Source organism: Prionailurus viverrinus, chromosome B1 (assembly GCF_022837055.1).
Source record: "Prionailurus viverrinus isolate Anna chromosome B1, UM_Priviv_1.0, whole genome shotgun sequence".
NCBI classification, from domain to species: domain Eukaryota; kingdom Metazoa; phylum Chordata; class Mammalia; order Carnivora; family Felidae; genus Prionailurus; species Prionailurus viverrinus.
The window spans coordinates 82,392,894-82,412,098 of record NC_062564.1 but is presented as its reverse complement, the minus strand read 5'-3'; the positions used below and the strand labels follow the sequence as shown (position 1 = coordinate 82,412,098).

The 19,205-nt window shown below is 37.6% G+C and overlaps 1 protein-coding gene across 1 annotated transcript in view; it reads right to left on the bottom strand.

The window, feature by feature from the left end:
- The window catches only part of ANAPC10 (anaphase promoting complex subunit 10), a 262,048-nt gene that overhangs the window by 54,843 nt on the left and 188,000 nt on the right, over positions 1–19,205 (bottom strand). The window contains exon 6 of the transcript XR_007151768.1: positions 9,333–9,449. The gene's annotated coding sequence lies outside the window, so the exon portion shown is untranslated. The remainder of the gene's footprint in view (positions 1–9,332; positions 9,450–19,205) is intronic.

Here is a 19,205-nt window from a genome sequence, read left to right as displayed (position 1 = left end):
AAAAATAAATAAACATTAAAAAATTAATTAATAAATGAATAAACATTAAAAAATAAAAAATAAATAAAATCTGAATTTAATGTCAATTTACCCAATGGCATGTTCATAGTTCACTCCCCTATTCACTACCATTACGTTAAACACCTGCTCTGATCAGAGTAATAAAACAGTAACAGCCTATTACATGTCTAATTCACTTAAAATCGGAGGGTCTTATGGAGTCTTTATTACTTCCTGTCCGTGTGCAGCAAGATATTGCACATTCAGAGAAAAATAATATAGGGAGTTCTGTGTTATGTAAAAAATATAATAAAACATCAAAAGATAGCATTCTTCACTTTGCATAGGGAAGGACTGAGATCATGTTTTGATGACTGGAGCAGTAAAAGAGGGAGAAAGAAGAGAAATTTCCATTCTCAATGAAAAGAAAAAGATACTATGTCATGGTTAGAATCTGTTTTATTAGAATCTCAGAGTTTCACTGGCTTTGACAATAAGTTTTTGTTGCATTTTGGAAACACAAAAGAGTTGTATGATCAGGTCACAGAAATGCCCAAGACACCTATCTACATACCTTTGATCACTGCATTTTAATAATTCTCACCTTTTTCTGTCAACTGAAGCAAGAAACAAGCTCATTTTAGAAATAAGACGCAGCAAGTCTGACATGAAACTCTAGATCAATAATAAAACTTACTGTCAAAATTTCCTCCCACCTTCATGTTTTCCCCAAATGAAAGGTAATGAAAATAAATTTTATTTAATCATATTAGCTCATTAATCACATAAAGGCCCAGCTGTTGACCTTCCACCTTTCCCAACAAGGCTGAGAAAGTCAGTAAACTGATAAATAAAATGAAGTCTCTCACAGAATTAAAAAGAAAAAAAAAAACAAAAACAAACAAAAAAAAACCCAGTAACCTTCTTTAATGATTAAGAATAATGTACACTTGAGATTCAAATCAACTCAAAAATTTCATTAAAAAATCAGGAATGTTAGCTATACCAGACAAATGGGATTTTTTCTGCAATCTCTTTAAAAGAGAAAGATTTTAATGAGCTTCCCTGTTCACCTTGATTAAATCAGAATTTTAGAGGAAAGTAACCTAGTAGAACTTCAGAAATGTGAAGTTCAAGTTCAACTAATGAAGGGACAAAGACTTTAATTTTCGCTGAATGGTCCTCCCATTTCTGTGTCAGCTTCGCACTCTATTAGATCCCCCGGAACAAAAGGTTCAGACCCTCCCACTGGGAATCTCTAGCTGGAGCCCTGGGCACTATTGTTGATTTTATCCTAAAGGGCTTGGGAACACGTTTTATAAACATGAAAATAGAGAGCAAATAAGTGTGAGAAACATTCAGTGAAAGAAGGTCAATGGAAATAGCTCACATGCTGTCAAAGCCCCCACTGGATTTCTTTGAAAATGATGTAGGTAGATGTATTTCTGGTTGGCGTGTTTAGTCCGATAGAGGTTTGAAAATGATATTCATGTGTCTCTCTCCTTGCATGTGAAAATAATCACAGTTTCTCAGGGAAGAATCTCCTGCTGGGCTACCAACTGCTGGGCTCATCCTCTCATACAACCAAATACCTTATTTTCAGCCTGAGACTCAAGGATGCTTTCTTTAGACAAATCAACATTGGCTACATATATGGAAATTCTCCTCCCCAGGGTTACCCAGTGCAAGTGAAACACTGGAATTCCGTGACACCTGCAAACTATTTCTCCCCTTCTGACTGAATTTGGCACAGAGAAGCATGGAGTCAGAACTAGAAAGCCAGGGACCCGCACGCCAAATGAATGCTATTTCATGATGTCTTCGATGTTGTTGTTTTCCTTTTAAACAAAACTGAAAAAACACCAAGATGAGTTTTGCACATGCTAAAATATAAAAGAGAGGACATTATTTCTTACTTTCCAATATATGTGAAACACATTTTTAAATGGGACAAACAACCTGGAAATGTATTATATTCACAAATGGCATCTGAATGAAACAATTCCTTCTGTGACTATGAAAGAAGAGACACTCCATCTACTGAAAGAGAGCTGCCAGAAATGGATATTAAAAGCCCAAAAGCTTTCTGAGTTTAAGTAAAAACCACCACCACCACCACCAACAACAAAAAAATCAGTCTCCTACAAATCCTGTCCTGAAATCAAGAGATAAAAATCATCCTGCTTTAGTATGCAGATCTTTCCAACTAACCATATGAATAATCCAGCCTAAGAAAAGCCACTATTATCCAGCATAGAATCTCTTTTACAATATGAAGCTTTCTCAGGCTCTCAGAGAAGTTCCAAGATTGCATTTTCATGACGAATGATGGTTATGACTAACTAAAATTCTACCACAAAATTTAAAGTTGACAGTAGACTAGAAATCTATTCAGTCGGCAAGCACGCAGTAACTACGAGCCAGCTGGAAAAGACACACCCAATTAAAATCTATATCTGTCCCATCATCTACTCAGGACACATTTATTAAAGGCCCACCACATACTCAGCATCATGCTGGGAGCTGGGGTGTGAGCAAGATAGACACAGTGCTCTTCTCATGTAGAGGACAAATGGTCTCGCTTTAATACCAGGCTTGCCAAACTGTGAGTGGTAGTGACATCTCAAATTGACGAAGGTGCTATTATCATTGGTGTCATAACTCTTGTTCCAGTTCTCTCAAGGCCAAATTATTGATGGGGTTGCAAAGAACAAATATGCTTAAAACAATTTTATGAGTAAGAAAAAAATGTATATAGAGTGTGCTATGGACTGAATGTTTGTGTCCCCCCTCCATCCCCAATTCACATTGAAACTCTATTTCCCAATGTTGTGGTATTAGGAGGTGGGGCCTTGGGGGGGGGGGCGGTTAGGGTTAGATGAGGTCATGAAGGCTAAGTCCCTGTGAATGCAATTAGCACCCTTTTAAGAGTCATGAGAGATTCAGTCCTCTCCCTGCTTTCCACCATGTGAGCATCCAAGGAGAAGTCAGCAGTCTGCAGCCCGAAAGAGGTTCTCATCAGAACGCTTCAATTCTGCCACCCTGTCTATTAAAATTTAGTGTGAACTCTTTGTTTTGTTTTTATTGCTGCTGTTGTTGTTGTGTTCTCTGTCTCCCCTCTTTGTAGATCCAATCATGAGTGGACTGGAATAGGATTAAAGTTACCACAGAACACTCACTCTCATTTAAAGCCTTTGGCACTGAGCTGATCCAGACAGACATCACCGTTGTCCTATCATCATCATCATCGTCATCGTCATCATCAAAAGGCCTGCAATGCCTACCCTACAAATCCTTTGTATTATATCCATACAACATGTGGGTATTGCCCAAATGGCACTAGAGACTTGGTCAGAGAACATAGTCAATATATATCTGCATATATGGAATAACTAATGGATTAGGTATTTTAGAAACTGCAGCCCGGCTGGCAAATGCAGATGGGCTGGAGTTGTATAAAAGTGTAATAAAAATCTAATAAAACATGTGAGCAAACTCACACATCTGTGGACAGACGGGAGGCATTATGTAATACAGGTCATTGCCACAGCAACCTCTCACCTCCCCCCAGCTACTGCTGCTCAGCCAAGGTTGAGTGTAAAGGACCTCTGTGAGTTTTCCTCTGCTGTCAGCATTCAGAGAAATCATTTTTAATGTCTCTAAAATGCGCGATTAAAATAGAATGTATTTGACCCACACCCAAGAAAATGATGCACAAAATACCTCAAAGCTTTGACCTAGGACCCTAGGTCTCACTGCTTATATTTGTTTGCTTTTTGAAAACATAATATTTCCACGAACACCCTTTGCTACTTGCCAGAAGTTTTACTCTCTGATCAGTGTACTAGATGGTAATGTTTGAGGTGGGCTCTTCGATGTAGCTTTGGGGAATAATTTCAGAAGTAGTCAAATAATCAGCTATACAAACCGCAAAACACAATGAGAGATAGGCTTGAAATTTGTTAAGAGGCTATATTCACCAGACTATATGAATATGAAATTAATACTCAGAAATCCTCATTTGAAAGAGAATTTAATACATGTGTGAGTGTGTATAAATTTTATTGAATTCCAGAATAACATTAGAATTTTCTCTTTCCATCTACTGACAAATCTTTAACTTGATATTCCAGAATGACTTCTTTCTTCGTTGGATGTGAATTATATCTTCTATGATATTAAATATTTAAGGGGCATTAATCTGGAAGGTGGGGTTAGGGGGGAGTGCACCATCTGAGTGAGGAGCTGTCAGAAAAAACTTAGGGAAGTGTGTCTTAGAGATAGGACATTACAAGCTTTTGGATCAGCTATATCTGGATTCGGCTCTATCACTTTTTTGGCCATGTGACCTAAGATACATTCTTTCATCTTTATTACTCAACTTCTTCATCTGTAAAATGAAGATAGTAATCGTACCTATCTCCTAAAATAGGCGTCAGTTTTAAATGATTAAGTGTCTATATAAAGCACTTAGAACTGTGCCTAGTACATAGTAAGTACTCAATAAATGTTAGTAATGATTATCATGGTATTTTAGGTGAACGTGCAAAATACGAACAAAAATTCAACTAAAAAATTATTTTTCAATTATCAGAATCCTGAGTCCAAGCAGCAATGCCAATGAAAATCAATGACCTCAAAGTGTTTAGTAAATGTGCCATGAGTCAGTTCTTAAAAATTTTCATTAGAAGCTGGATCACTTATCACATACTTATTGTTAGCTCTCTTAGCCTCTTTTGGCCCATCAGTGCCAAAGAACTGCTAAAATGAGGACTACCACTGAAAAAATGGTATGTGTCTAGCCTTCCAGTAAAAAATCCTGAGAACAAGAACTGCAAAGTGGAGCTTAACTATTGAATTCATAGGTCTGAAAAATGATTTTTCCCAGATCAGGTTACACAGCATTTCATAGACAGAATTAGAACTTTGTATTATAATTCATAGAATATTTTCTTAAAGAACTTTCTTATAAATACAAATTTATAGAGGATATTAAAATGAATACTAATATACCCATCTCACCAAACTTAAAAACCATAAAGCATTCCCAGTACACTGGAGGCTGGCATGTCCAGCAACTGTTATGCAGAAGGCACTGTTCTTCCTAGAGTGAAATATGAATGATTCCCACGGAGGTGGACACATTGTATTCTAAGTGAAGGGTGTCCCCTGGCATTGAACAGTGCAGCAACAAACCTGGACACAATCCCATAACTCTAGTAATTACTACTTCTATGTATCATTCCCAAGCCACCAGCCCAAATTTGGTGATTATTCCCAAATATATATATATATATATATATATATATATATATATATATATTTAGCTTTATTTATTTTGAGAGAGAGAGTGGAGGAGGGACAGAGAGATAGTCAGGAAGATAGGATTGCAAGCAGCCTCCCTGACCCAGGGCTTGGGCCCACGAACAGTGAGACCATGACCTGAGTTGGATGCTTAACCCATTGAGCCACTTAAGGGCCCCTCCTGTTTTGATACTTTTATTACATATATATCTATTTGTATAGGTTTCCTGTGCTTTGGACTTTACATGAACACTATCATTCTCATGAATCATTCTGTAACTTGCTTCTTATAAACTCAACATTATAGGGCGCCTGGGTGCCTCAGTCAGTTAAGTGTCCAACTTTGGCTCAGGTCATGATCTCACAGTTGGTGGGTTCAAGCGCCACATAGGAATCTGTGCTGACAGCACGGAGCCTGCCTGGGATTCTCTCTCTCCTATTCTCTCTGACCCTCCCCCCCCACCTCTCAAAATAAATAAACAAAAACTTTAAAAAAATAAAATAAACTCAACATTATACTTGTAGGAGATATTCCTATTGAATCCTGTAGCTTCATTCATTTTAACTTTGAATAGCATTTTATTATATGAATAATCAATTTATTTATCCATTTTCCTTTTCTTAAACTGTTTATTTATTTTTGAGAGAGAGAGAGACAGCGTGAGCAGGGGAGAGGCAGAGAGAGAGAGAGGGAGTCACAGAATCTGAAGCAGGCTTCAGGCTCGGAGCTGTCAGGACAGAGCCTGATGCGGGGCTAGAACTCACCAACCTCAAGATTATGACCTGAGCCAAAGTCGGTCGCCCAACTGACTGAACAACCCACGAACCCGTATCCATTCTCCTTTTGACAAACAGAGTTGTTTGGTTTTTTTTCCTCCACCTTTTTTTTTTTGTTTTGGATGAGAACATTGTAAGTATTCAATAAATGTTAGCTATTATTACATGTCTTGTTTTTCATTCAGTACACCAGTGAGCAATATCTACCCAATGTTCCTTTTTGTGTCTCCTTCTGTAAATCAGTATCCAAATAGCTAGAAGCTACATTTATCAGCCTTCCTTATAGCAAGAGATCCACATATGATTTAGGTTTGGCTAGTCAAAGGCAGTCATGAATGGTTTCCAGCATGGAAGTGAGATAGACACTAAATGCCTGTCATTTATGCTGCTGCTGTTCACTCGCATGGTCATAGAGGTATTGGATTTTTATAGACAGAGATGGCAGGGGTCCTAGTGTATAGTCGTTTTGTGAGGTTTCAGAGACAGGGCACAGTGCATCCATTCTGTCAGTGTGAATCATTACAGACCTGCTGTGGGTCTGGAACTGGCAGCAAGGGATTCCTGATGACACGATAGTTTCCTGTTTGTGGCAGTTTCCTGCTCAAGGTAGTGGGTGGTTTGGTTCTATGGCTGGCAGCTTCCTGATCATAAAAGAGCTGGCCTCAGTAATCTGTTCTGTAGTGAGACTTTGGACGTCATACCCGAAAGCTCAACCAAGAGTCTGTTCATCTTACTAATAATGTCATTCATTACCCTATCATTAGAGATGGATTTACCGTGAAGCTTAAGCTTCAGAGATCCTCACTGCACAGGGGCCCTTGGCTGGTAGGTGTTTTTATAAAAATTGCAAAAGTAAGATACGTTAACTACTCTAAATTAAGGCTATTATCTCTTCCCTCTCAAACTTCCCCTCAGTTACATTTGTTTCTAGAGCTGATGGAATGGCCTTAGGCATTTTTGAGATCCAACTAAGAAGAAATTGAGGTGGGCATATATTTAGATTGGGTTAAAAGACAAACCTTTGTAACAGGAGGGGACAGATCCGGAGATCATACTGAGGTCTGAAAGTGTCCTACTGATCTTATTATCACCATAATAAGAGTGAGTAGCAAAGGAGTAAGTTTAAAACCGACAGAGCCAGAAGCTAATTTGTAGCAGACTTCCAAATACTATAGTTTATACAGGAAAGAGATTTGACAGTGGTTTTCCCAGTTGTGACAATAATTCTAAAAACATATGGAATTATCAATAATGAGTTGTAAGGATGAAAGAAATTTTCTTTTTTAAAAAAATTTTAATGTTTATTTATTTTTGAGAGAAAGAGTCAGAGTGTGAGTGGGGGAGGGGCAGAGAGAGTGGGTGACACAGAATCTGAAACAGGCTCTAGGCTTTAAGCTGTCAGCACAGAGCCCAACACAGGGCTCAAACCCACGAACCGTGAGATCATGACCTGAGCTGAAGTCGGACACTTAACTGACTGAGCCACCCAGGCACCCCAATGAAAGAAATTTTCTAAACTATTGGTAATAAAACAAAATTACAGTTACAACAAAGGAAGGACTAAGTTATCTTCTTATTCTCTATATAAAAGTGACACTACAAAATTATTATTAAATAAAGAGGCAATCAAAGCATGTATAAGGCAAAAAAATGTAGAAAAAATACATTAAGTATTTGATTGATAAAAATATTATACTACTTTACTGGATTTTGTGATCTTTGTGGTAAATGTCAGCTTTTACAATTTTACAATTCATAATTTGTTGCAATTTCTTTTCTCATTATGAATAAATTTTGAATTTCATACCGAATCTTGTATTTGTGATGCTGTATTTTTTTTTCCTAAAAAAGCTGCCAAGTTTTGTATGAAACTCATGTCCCCCAAACAACTAGATTCTTCTCTGTCAGTAATAAATCAGTTGCTTAAATTAGTTACAGTGGATTCTGTCCTCTGCAATAGAATTCTGAAAGATTAGGTAATTAATATCAGGTATGGCAGCACGCAACAGAATTTCTAAGAAATGGACTTCTGGAGTTGGTTATCTCACCTGCATGGCTTTGAAAGCTATGATAATCCCCTTGGCAATAGATGATAAATTAGGCTTGCCAAGAATGAAATACCTATTAAAGGGAAGGCTTGGCAGGACAGGTGGCTGCTGCACAGCCCCTTAGGTGAGAATGAGGAATAAACAAAATGTGGGGTGGGTTGACTAATTCTAACTGCATTCAAGAGTTAAGGAGGAAGCAGAGGAGAAGGACAAGCTCCATATTTTAAATTCTTAACTCAGTGCACCAAGGATCAGAGAACTCTTACAAGGGCCCTAAAAAAATGGTTCTCCAACTGCGACACGGATAAGCATCCCTGAAAGGCTTGTTGAAGTACAGACTGCTGGATCCCAAACCTTTAGAATTTCTGATTCAGTTGATTTAAGGCAGAGCCCGAGGATGACAAGTTTTTGACAAGTTTTAAAGTGATGATAATACTTTTGGTCCAGGAACCAGTTTGAGAACAACTGCCTTAAATGAGCGCCTTACCTCTTGTACCTGCAGGACAGATGTAACTAAAAATCAGATGAGACGGGTTGCTAAAATACAACTTAGGTTAAATTCAGCCTCATTTGGCCTCTTATATAAAAACACATTAATTAGGAAACAGTGGTACACGGTGAATTGGAATGGAACATTTGAATGGGTTTAGATGTCTGAGTATCTGAACATACAAGCCCCACTGAACTTTCCAGTCTAGCAAGTTACCCCCTCCCCCACCTCTGTCAGATAAATCTGCCATGCTTAAAGACCAAATGTGACTGCATCTACCATAATTACCTTGCAAGAAATGCTAATTCTTCTTATGGTCCACCCTTCTAGTCCTTATTCACTCCAGTCAAAGAGTCACATCCTATGTATGTACAAAGTATGACTAAGGAAGAGAAACCTTAGATAACAAAATAGTGTCAAGATTTTGTTAAATTGTATTAATAAAAGTCTAGAGAATTGTGGGAATGAATTCTGAGAATGATCATTCAAGCTAAATTTATCAACAGGGATGTATTTACTAGAGAATCTGGATTCAGTATTCCAGTTCACAGTTGGGAGTAACCTAAAGTGTTTGCTCAATTATTTAACTGAACCTGAACTCAATGGTAGCCTTAACTAAAGTATTGGTAGCCTAACTAAGAATTCCTTGATACAAGGCAGAGACTTTGGAGAAAGGAAAGTTGGGGAAAATTTAACATGCATGACTAACTTACCCACACATTAGCTGTGAGCCTTGAAAGGATTCAGAGGACCCTCTCTTTACCAAAACATTGAAGATCACTGTAGTGTCATTTTTTTGCAGACGAGAGATCAAGGTAGTAGATGTATCCCTAGAAATAGAATCGTGAGTTAAATAAGGATAAGGCCATCTCAGAGTAGCAGAAACCATGTGGCAGTAAGTAATGATCTGAGATTAAAGAATAGATCTATTCAATAGAAAGCAGGGCTCCAGTGACAGTCAGAATGGTTTTATCTATTCTATGTATCTCCCACGAAAACAAAAACCAAAACAAAAAAACTTTTTTGGCTGATAAATGGAGGCTTCACCTAAGTGAAAATTATAGAAAATCAATGTTTCTAACCCAGTTCCCAGATCTAAGCACAAGAACCCCATGACTGAAGAAACCAGGAATACCTAAGGAAGAAATCCAAGACGGTGCCCCAAGTCCATCCTATAAATATTGAACCTAGCCTTTCTGTTGACATTTACTGGTATAATTGTACCCTGGAAAAAAGGGAACTACTCATATCTTAAGGAATTATTGCATGCTGGCTCTGCGTAAATGCTATTTTCTGGGGCCCTATACTGCCACTGTGATCAACTATTAAGAAGGGGACTTATTAGCGTCAAGTGATAAATGGAATTTTGATTCAAGTCCATCTCACAATGGACCCAGCATGTTCTTGAAGACATCCTATAGTTATTTTCCTATTCCTGTAGGCAGACTTAAAAAAAATGACAATACTGGGTGCCTGGCTGGCTCGGTCAGAAGAGCATATGACTCTTGATCTTAGAGTTGTGAGTTCAAGCCCCACTTTGGGTGTAGAGATTACTTAAATAAATAAAACTTAACAAGAAAAAGAAAAAGAATAAAATGACAACTAGAAGAACTCTCACAATAGCTTCCTGACCTGTGTGATGTATTATATATGTAGGAAAGTCAAGCGAAGCTTCTGGAATTACTGCTCCTAAGGATTCCACAATAGGAAACAAAAGGTAATACCAAATCTCTAGGAGGAATCACAGAAATTAATGCTACCATCAAAGATTTGAAAGATATAAGAATGGTGATTCTTATCACATCCCCCTTTAACTCTCTTATTTAGGTTGTGCAAAAGACATTCTTAAAAAAATAATAGTGGATTATCCAAAACTGGCTTAGTCTGCTTGAGCTGCTATATCAAAATACTATAGACTGGATGGCTTAACAATAGACATTTATTTCTCACAGTTCTGGAGGTTGGGAATTCCAAGATCAAGGTGACCATGGATTCAGGGTCTGGTGAGAGCCCTCTTCCTGGTTTATCGAGGGCTGCCTTGTTGCTCGATCCTCACATTAGGGGAGAGACCTCTAGTCTCCTCCTCTTCTTACAAGGGCACTGATCCCATTATGGGGCTCTACCTTCATGACCTCATCTAAACCTAATTAACTCCCCAAAGACCCATTTCTTAATACCATCACATCGGGGTTAGTGTTTCAACATATAAATATTGGGGGGTTACATTCAGTTCATAAGGCAAGCTTAATTTAGAAATGACTCTGATAAACACCTGATTAGCAGCTATAGATCTAGCAACTCTTTATCCCTATCCCAGTAAACAGAAAACAACAGAAGCCCTTCAATTGCACATGGCAGGGATAGGCATGTACCATTACCATCTTGCCTCAAGGCTAATTAACTCTCCAGGTCTAGTCACAGAATCCTTTATCATCTTACTTTCCCCAGGAGGTCATGCTGGTGATTACATGGATGACATCAGACTGATAAGACCTGATGAACAAGGGATGACAGTTACCCTGAATATCTTCGTAAGACAGATGTATGCTAGAAGATAAGATGTACATAGAAGATAAACCTCATAAAAATTCAAAGTTCTGACAACTTAGTTCATATGTCACTGGATGTCAAGATAGAATTGTAACTGAAATAAAGAAGGAATGAATAATTCCCAGAATTACATGCAAAGATTGATGGGACTTTAGTTTTCCCCCATTAGGGGAAGATGAGTGAGTTTTATTTGTATGAGTGATAGAAAAAATGAGTTAAGCTTTTGTTTTCTGTTGTTCGGAAATCTAAGTCAAGGAAGAAGGGCATTTTTGTGTGTTGAATAACCACAGAGGTGCAATGTAGTATATTGCAGATTGAGATTCACACATGCAGACACTAGACAGATAAAAACAATTCCCTTTCTCCTCTACAACTAGGTTCGGGAAGTGATTTCTATTCTGCCAATCAGATGAACTCTAGATTTGGGAGGGAGAAGTGAGGCACAGCCCGCATTTCTGCTGTGTCTGTCCTCTCTACTGGCAAGCGTGATCACGGACTATGTGTTGGCCGAGTCCCAGTGGCTAGTCATGAGCTTTGTAGGTGTCAAGAGCCAGAGCAAGTTATCTGTTTTGGTGACGTGGATCATCACAGGCATGGCATTGATCTGAACCCAGTAGTAACAGCAGCAGCTTTCTGATTATGACAGTTACCTCCTGTGACAACTTACTGACCCTGATAGCAGCAATCTGGTTTTGGAACCAGCAGCTTCCTGATCACAGAGGAGCAGTAGCTCCTTTGTTGACCAGGTTGTGATCTTGGGGAGTCATTCCTGAAACCACAACCTAGAGTTTTCAGCCATTTCAATAATTATAAAGCCATTAATCTACTTCTAATAAATGCCATCTTACTTAATTAGCTAGAACAGACTCTGTACCTCGAAGATAAACCCAGACTGATACAGAGCATATATGTGAAAGTTACCCAGGAGTGTAATTGTTGGGTCATGATATACATACATTTTTAGATTTACTAAATATTGCCTAAATAGTCTACAAATTTCTGTGCCAATTTACATTCCCATAAAAAATTCCACCAAAATTTGGGATTGTGACATTTTTAATTTTTGCTATATGGATGGGTACAAAAAAGGGATCTTAGTTCAATTTGCAATTCCCCAATTAAAAATTTTTCATACATTGATTGGTAATTCAGTTTTCTCTTTTAATGAATTGTCTGGTAGGTAATATGGTTTGTTCAATTTTCTGTTAACTTGCTTATCTGTATTGATTTATGAATTCTTCATATATGACGTGCACTGTATCATTGCAATTGCAACTATCTTCTAGCTAGTGGCATGTCTTTTCATTTTACTAATGTTATTTTTGCCATACCAAAAATTTTCACATTAATGTATTAAATACATCGAGTTTTCCTTTCATTGTCCATGCTTTCTCTGCCTTATATGACATAAAGATATTTTCTTATGTCTTCTTTTAGGTTTTGAACTTTTTCATTTTTACGTCTGTAATAAAACTGGAATTTATCTTTTTAGCTATGAGACAGAAGTCTGATTTTATGTTTTACATATGGGTAACCAATTATTTCAGAACTGTTAAGTGGTTCATCCTTACCCCACTAATTGTAATGCTACCTCTGTCCTATCCCAAGGTTCTACATATGCACATGTCTTTTTCTGGGTCCTTTAGTTAGTTTCATTGTTTATTTTTCTAAACTTGCAGCAGTACCACATTGACTTAATTTTTATAAGCCTTGACATCTGGTAGGGTAAGTCTCACAGCATTGTTAAAAATTGTTTTAGCTATTCTGGGAAGGCAAGAAGCTATAGTATAGTTATGGACTACAAGAAATGAAGTCAGCCAATACAGAAAGATTAGGGTATATCATGTGGCTCACATTTTTAAACAGATAAAATACTGCATTCTGGACTCTATTAACATGTTTTTCCTGAACTGAATTTATTATTTTAAGTTTTTGACCTTCAACTGCAATAACCTTCTGTTCACACTGGCTAACAAAGCAATAATTACACATAATTCATCAAGTAGATCAGTGGATCCTAGAACCCATTTTTTAAACTTGTGTTTTAATGACCATAATATTCAGCCACAGATAAGAAACTGTATTACAAAATGATATTTTCAATCTGTTTATGTCTGGGTCTACTAATTTCCTTCAGTACTGAAAAGAAGTGTACATGTATGTATTTGTGTATATCCAGTTCATCTTTCAATTTGCCTTTCCCCCAGGTAACCTATTTTGAGAGTGTTTTTCACATAAGTTTAAGAGTGATCCCCCTGTATACAAAGCACTCCATAAAACTGACTCATTTATTTCTCACAACATGCATATGAAGCAGTGTATAATAAGAAATATATTCTAGGGAAGGAAAATGGTGGTGGAGTAGGAGGACCCTAGGCTTGCCTCGTCCCATGAACACAACTAGATAATTATCAAATCATCCTAAATACCCCAGAAATCAGTCTGAAGTAGAGAAGAAGCCATATCGAAGAAAGTAGGAAGTGTGGAGATGAGGCTTGGGAGATAAATGGATCATAGCCACTGCAGTGGGGAGGGAGCCATGGTCACAGCCAAGGATGAGAGACAGACTGACATACAGGGTAGTGCACAAGTGAAATGAATCCCCACAGCAATTGTCCTGGAAAGCGAAAAGGCCTGAATTTCTTGAGTTCTTGCAAGCAGCAGGTCTTAAAGTCTGGAGTTTTGAGGGTCAGCATGCTTGGCTCTGGGAGGACTCAGAGAGCACTGTGGTTACTCTTGGAGAAAATGCAGGGCAAACACCCAGCAGACATACAGCATGGAAACAGCTATCTGAGGAGTGCTGGGGCACACAGTGGGGAGGCTATTTGCTCTTCTTGGAGTGTGTCCCAGAGAGATAATGTTCACAGAGAGGCTCTTATAGGAACAAAGGAACTGGCCAGTGCCATTTCCATCCCCTACCCATCAGCATAAACACAGAGCCACCTACATAAATAAGCACAGCATCAACACTTGTTACCTAACTTGGTTACACTGAGTGCCACCCCCAGCCTCACCTGTGCTCTGGTAGAACTGCTGTTCCCAGTCATGCTTGCTTAGGTCTCAGCATGACAAGTCCCCTCATTTAGAATACTGGCCCAAACTCCTGCTAACACCATGTCTCCCAACCAAGGGGTTTTGCAAGGCCTCAGTTCTGGTGGAAGTGGCAATGGGTCTCATTTCATGGGCAGAACAGAGCACACATAGTTAAAATGAGCCACATTCAGTATAGAGACCAAACACTGCTCACAACAGTCAAAGAGAGCTTCTGCAGACTACTGGCCCGAAGGATAAAGTGGTCAGGATGCAACAGCAGAGTGCACGTGGCACACATTGAAAACATTCCCAGAAGCACAAGACCCTGAGGAACAGGGAACACTACACTTCAGGGCACTACAGAATCTCTCCTTCATAAAGTCATTACCCTCCAGAACAGGAGATGTAGCTGACTTTCCTAACACAGAGAAAAAGGACAGAGACTTAAACAAAATGAGAAGACAGAAAAATTTGTCCCAAATGAAAGAATAGGACAAGGCCATGGCCAGAGATCTAAGTCAAGCAGATAAAAGTAAAATGCCTGATGGAGAATTTAAAGCAATGATCATAAGGATACTCACTGGATTTTAAAAAAGAGTGGAGGACATCAGTGAGACCATTAACACAGAAACAAGAAATAATATAGCAGAGATAAAGGGCTTAATAAATGAAATGAGAAACATGCTTGATGGAATGAACAGCAGGAAGGAAGAAGCAGAGGAACAAATCAATGAGATAGAAGACAGAGTAATGGAAAGTAATCAAGCTGAACAAAAGAGAGAAAAAAGAATTATTCAAAATAAGGCTAGACTTAGGGAACTCAGTGATTCCACCAAACGTAACAACATTCATATTATAGGAGTCCCAGAAGAAGAAGAGAGAAAAAAGGGGGCGGAGAATTTACTTGAGGAAATATAGCTGAAAACTTCCTTAATCTGGTGAAGGAAACAGATATCCAAATCCAGAAGGCACAGAGAATCCCCAAGAAAACCAACAAAAGCAGATCCACACCAAGACATATTGTATATATGTCATTAAAGTGGCAAAATATAGTGATAAAAAAAATATTAAAAGCAGCCAGACAAAAGAGGAAATATACAAAGGAAACCCCATAAGGCTATCAGCAGATTTTTCAGTGGAAACTTTCCGAGACAGAGTGAGTGGCAAGATTTACTCAAAATGCTGAGTGGGAAAAAACTGCAGCCAAGAATATTCTATCCAGCAAGGCTATTATTCATAATAGGAGAGATAAGAAGATTGCCAGACAAACAAAAACTAAAGGAGCTCATAACCACTGAATCAGCCCTGCAAGAAATATTAAGAGGGACTCTTTGAGTGGAAAGGAAAGGCCAAAAACAACAGTATGAAGGTAGGAAACACAAAAGCAGTAAAAATTAATATTTCTGTAAAAAAATCAGTCAAGGATTTCATAAGATAAAAATATGTAAAATATGATACCATATACCTAAAATGTGGAGGAAGAGAGGAGTAAAGAATGGGTTCAAACTTAAACAACTATCAACTTAATGTAGATTGCTATATGCAGAAATGTTATATACTACTGTAATGGTAACGACAAAACAAAAACCACTAAAAAATATGCAAAGAATAAAAAGAAAGAAGTTGGGGCACCTGGGTGGCTTAATTGGTTCAGTGTCTGACTGTTGATTTCAGCTCAAGTCATGATCTCATGGTCATGAGATCGAGCCCTATATCAGGCTCTGTGCTGAATGTGGAGCCTGCTTGGGATTCTCTCTCTCCCTCTTCCTTTTCCCTGCCCCTGCTCACCACTTCCTCTCTCAAATAAATAAATAAATTTTTAAAAATAAAAAGAAGTCAAAATATATCACTAAAGAAAACCAGCAAATCATGAAAGAAAGACAAGAAATGATTAGAGAAAATCTTCAGAAACAACCACAAAACAAGTACTAACATGGTAATAAATACATATCTATTAATAATTACTTTGAAAGTAAATGGACTACACACTCCGATCAAAAGACACAAGGTGACAGAATGGATAAAAAATAAGACCCATCTATATACTGCCTACAAGAAGACCTATTAAAACATTTTTTTAACGTTTATTTATTTTTGAAAGAGAGAGAGAGAGAGAGAGAGAGAGCGGGAGGAGGGGCAGAGAGAGAGGGAGACACAGAATCCAAAGCAGGCTCCAGGCTCTGAGCTGTCAGCACAGAGCCTAATGCGGGACTTGAACTCACAAAGCGCAAGATCATGACCTGAGCTGAAGTAAGATTCTTAACTGACTGAGCCACCCAGACACCCCAGAGACCCATTTTAGACCTAAAGACACCTGCAGATGGAAAGTAAGAGGATGGAGAAACATTTATTATGCAAATGGATGTCAAAAGAAAGCTAGAGTGGCAATACCTACATTGGACAAAATATACTTTAAATGTAAAATGTAACAAGATACAAAGAAGGACACAATATAATAATAGAGGTGACATCCAACAAGAAGATATAGTTGTAAACATTAATGCATCCAACATGAAGGCACTCAAATACATAAAACAGTTCATAATAAACATAAAGGAACTAATTAATAATAATACAATGATAGTAGGAGACTATAATGCCTCACTTACACCAATGGACAAATCATCTAAACAGAAAATCAAGAAGGAAACAATGGCGTTGAATGACACTCTGGACTAGATGGATTTAACAGATATAGTCAGAACATTCCACCCTAAAACAGCAGAATACACATTCTTTTCAAGTGTATTGGCACATATGGAACATTCTCCAGAATAGATCACATATTAGGCCACAAAATAAGCCTCAACAAATTCAAAAAGATCGAAGTCATTCCATGCATCTTTTTTGACCACAGTGCTATATGAAACTAGAAGTCAACCACAAGAAAAAATCTAGAAGGACCACAAATACATTGAAGTTAAATAACATTCTACTAAACAATGAATGTGTCAACCAGGAAATAAAAGAGGACATTAAAAAGTACATAGAAACAAATGAAAATGAAAATACAATGATTCAAAACCTTTGGGATGCAGCAAAAGCAGTTCTATGAGGTAAGTCTGTAGCAATACAGGCTTACCTCATGAAGCAAGAAAAATCTCATATAAACAACCTAAGCTTACACTTAAAGGAGCTACAAAAAGAACAACAACAACAACAATAACAAAAACCCTAAAACCAGCAGAAAGAAGGAAATTATAGATTCGAGCAGAAATAAATGATATAGAAACTAAAAAAATAAATAGAACAGATCAATGAAACCAGGGGCTGGTTCTTTGAAAAAAAATCCATAAAATTGATAAACCTCTAGCCAGATTTAACAAGAAAAAAAATAGAAAGGACCCAAATAACCCAAATCAACAAAGAGGAGAAATAACAACCAACACCACAGAAATACAAACAATTATAAAAGAATATTATGAGGGGTGCCTGGGTGGCTCAGTTGGTTAAGTGTCTGACTTCGGCTCAGGTCATGACCTCACGGTTCAAGGCTTTGAGCCCTACAACAGGCTTTGTGCTGACAGCTCTGATCCTGGAGCCTGTTTTAGATTCTGTGTCTCCCCCTCCCCCCACACTACCCCTCCCTACTCGCACTCTGTCTCAATCTCTCTCTCAAAAATAAGTAAACATTAAAAAATATAAAGAAAAAAGAATATTATGAAAAACCATATGCCAACAAATTGGATAACCTAGAAGAAATGGATTAATTCCTAGAAACATACAAACATTCAAAACTGAAACAGAAAGAAACAGAAAATTTGAGCAGACTGATAACCAGCAAATAAATTGAATTGGTAATCAAAAAACTCCTAACAAAAAAATTCCAGGACCAGATGGTTTCACAGGCAAATTCTACCAAACATTTAAGAAGAGTTAATACCTATTCTTCTTAAACTATTCCAGAAAATATAAAAACAAGGAAAACTTCCAAATTTATTCCATGAGGTCAGCATTACCCTGATACAAAACCAGATAAAGACACAATAAAAAAAGAGAACTACAGGCCAATATTTCTAATGAACATAGATGCAAAAATATTCAACAAAATACTAGCAAACTGAATCCAACAATACATTTTTAAAAATCAATCACCACAATCAAGTGGGATCTATTCCTGAGTTGCAAGGAATAAATGGTCCAATAGTTACAAATCAATCAACATGATACATCATATCAGTAAGAGAAAGGATAAGAATCATATGATCATTTCAATAGACAAAGAAAAAGTATTTGACAAAGTACAATATTCATTCATGATAAAAACCTTCAACAAGGTAGATTTAGAGGGAACATACCTCAGCATAATAACAGTCATATATGAAAAACCTGTAGCAAACATCATTCTTAATGGGGAAAAACTGAGAGCCATTCTCCTAAGGTCAGGAATAAGACACAGATGTCCACTCTCACCACTTATTCAACATACTGCTGGAAATCCTAGCCACAGTAAACAGACAACAAAAAGAAATAAAAGGCATCCAAACTGGCAAGGAAGAAAGCAAACTTTCAGTATTTGCAGATAACATGATACTCTATATAGAAAGACTCTAACAAAAAAACAACAACAACAACAACAAAAAACCTACTAGCACTGTTCAACAAATTTAGTAAAGTCACAGGATACAAAATCAATATACAGAAATCTGTCGTATTTCTATACACCAGTAATGAAGCATCAGAAAGAGAAATTAAGAAAACCATCCCATTTACAATTGTACCAAAAATAATAAGATACCTGGAATAAACCTAACCAAAGAGGTAAAAAATCTATACTCTGAAAACTATAAAACACTGATGAAAGAAATTGAAGATGACACAAAGAAATGGAAAGATATTCCATGCTCACAGACTGGAAGAAAAAATATTGTGGGGCACCTGGGTGGCTGAGTCAGTTAAGCAAGCATCTGACTTCAGCTCAGGTCATGATCTTGCAGTCTGTGAGTTCGAGCCCCACCTCGGGCTCTGTGCTGACAGCTCAGAGCCTGGAACCTGCTTCAGAT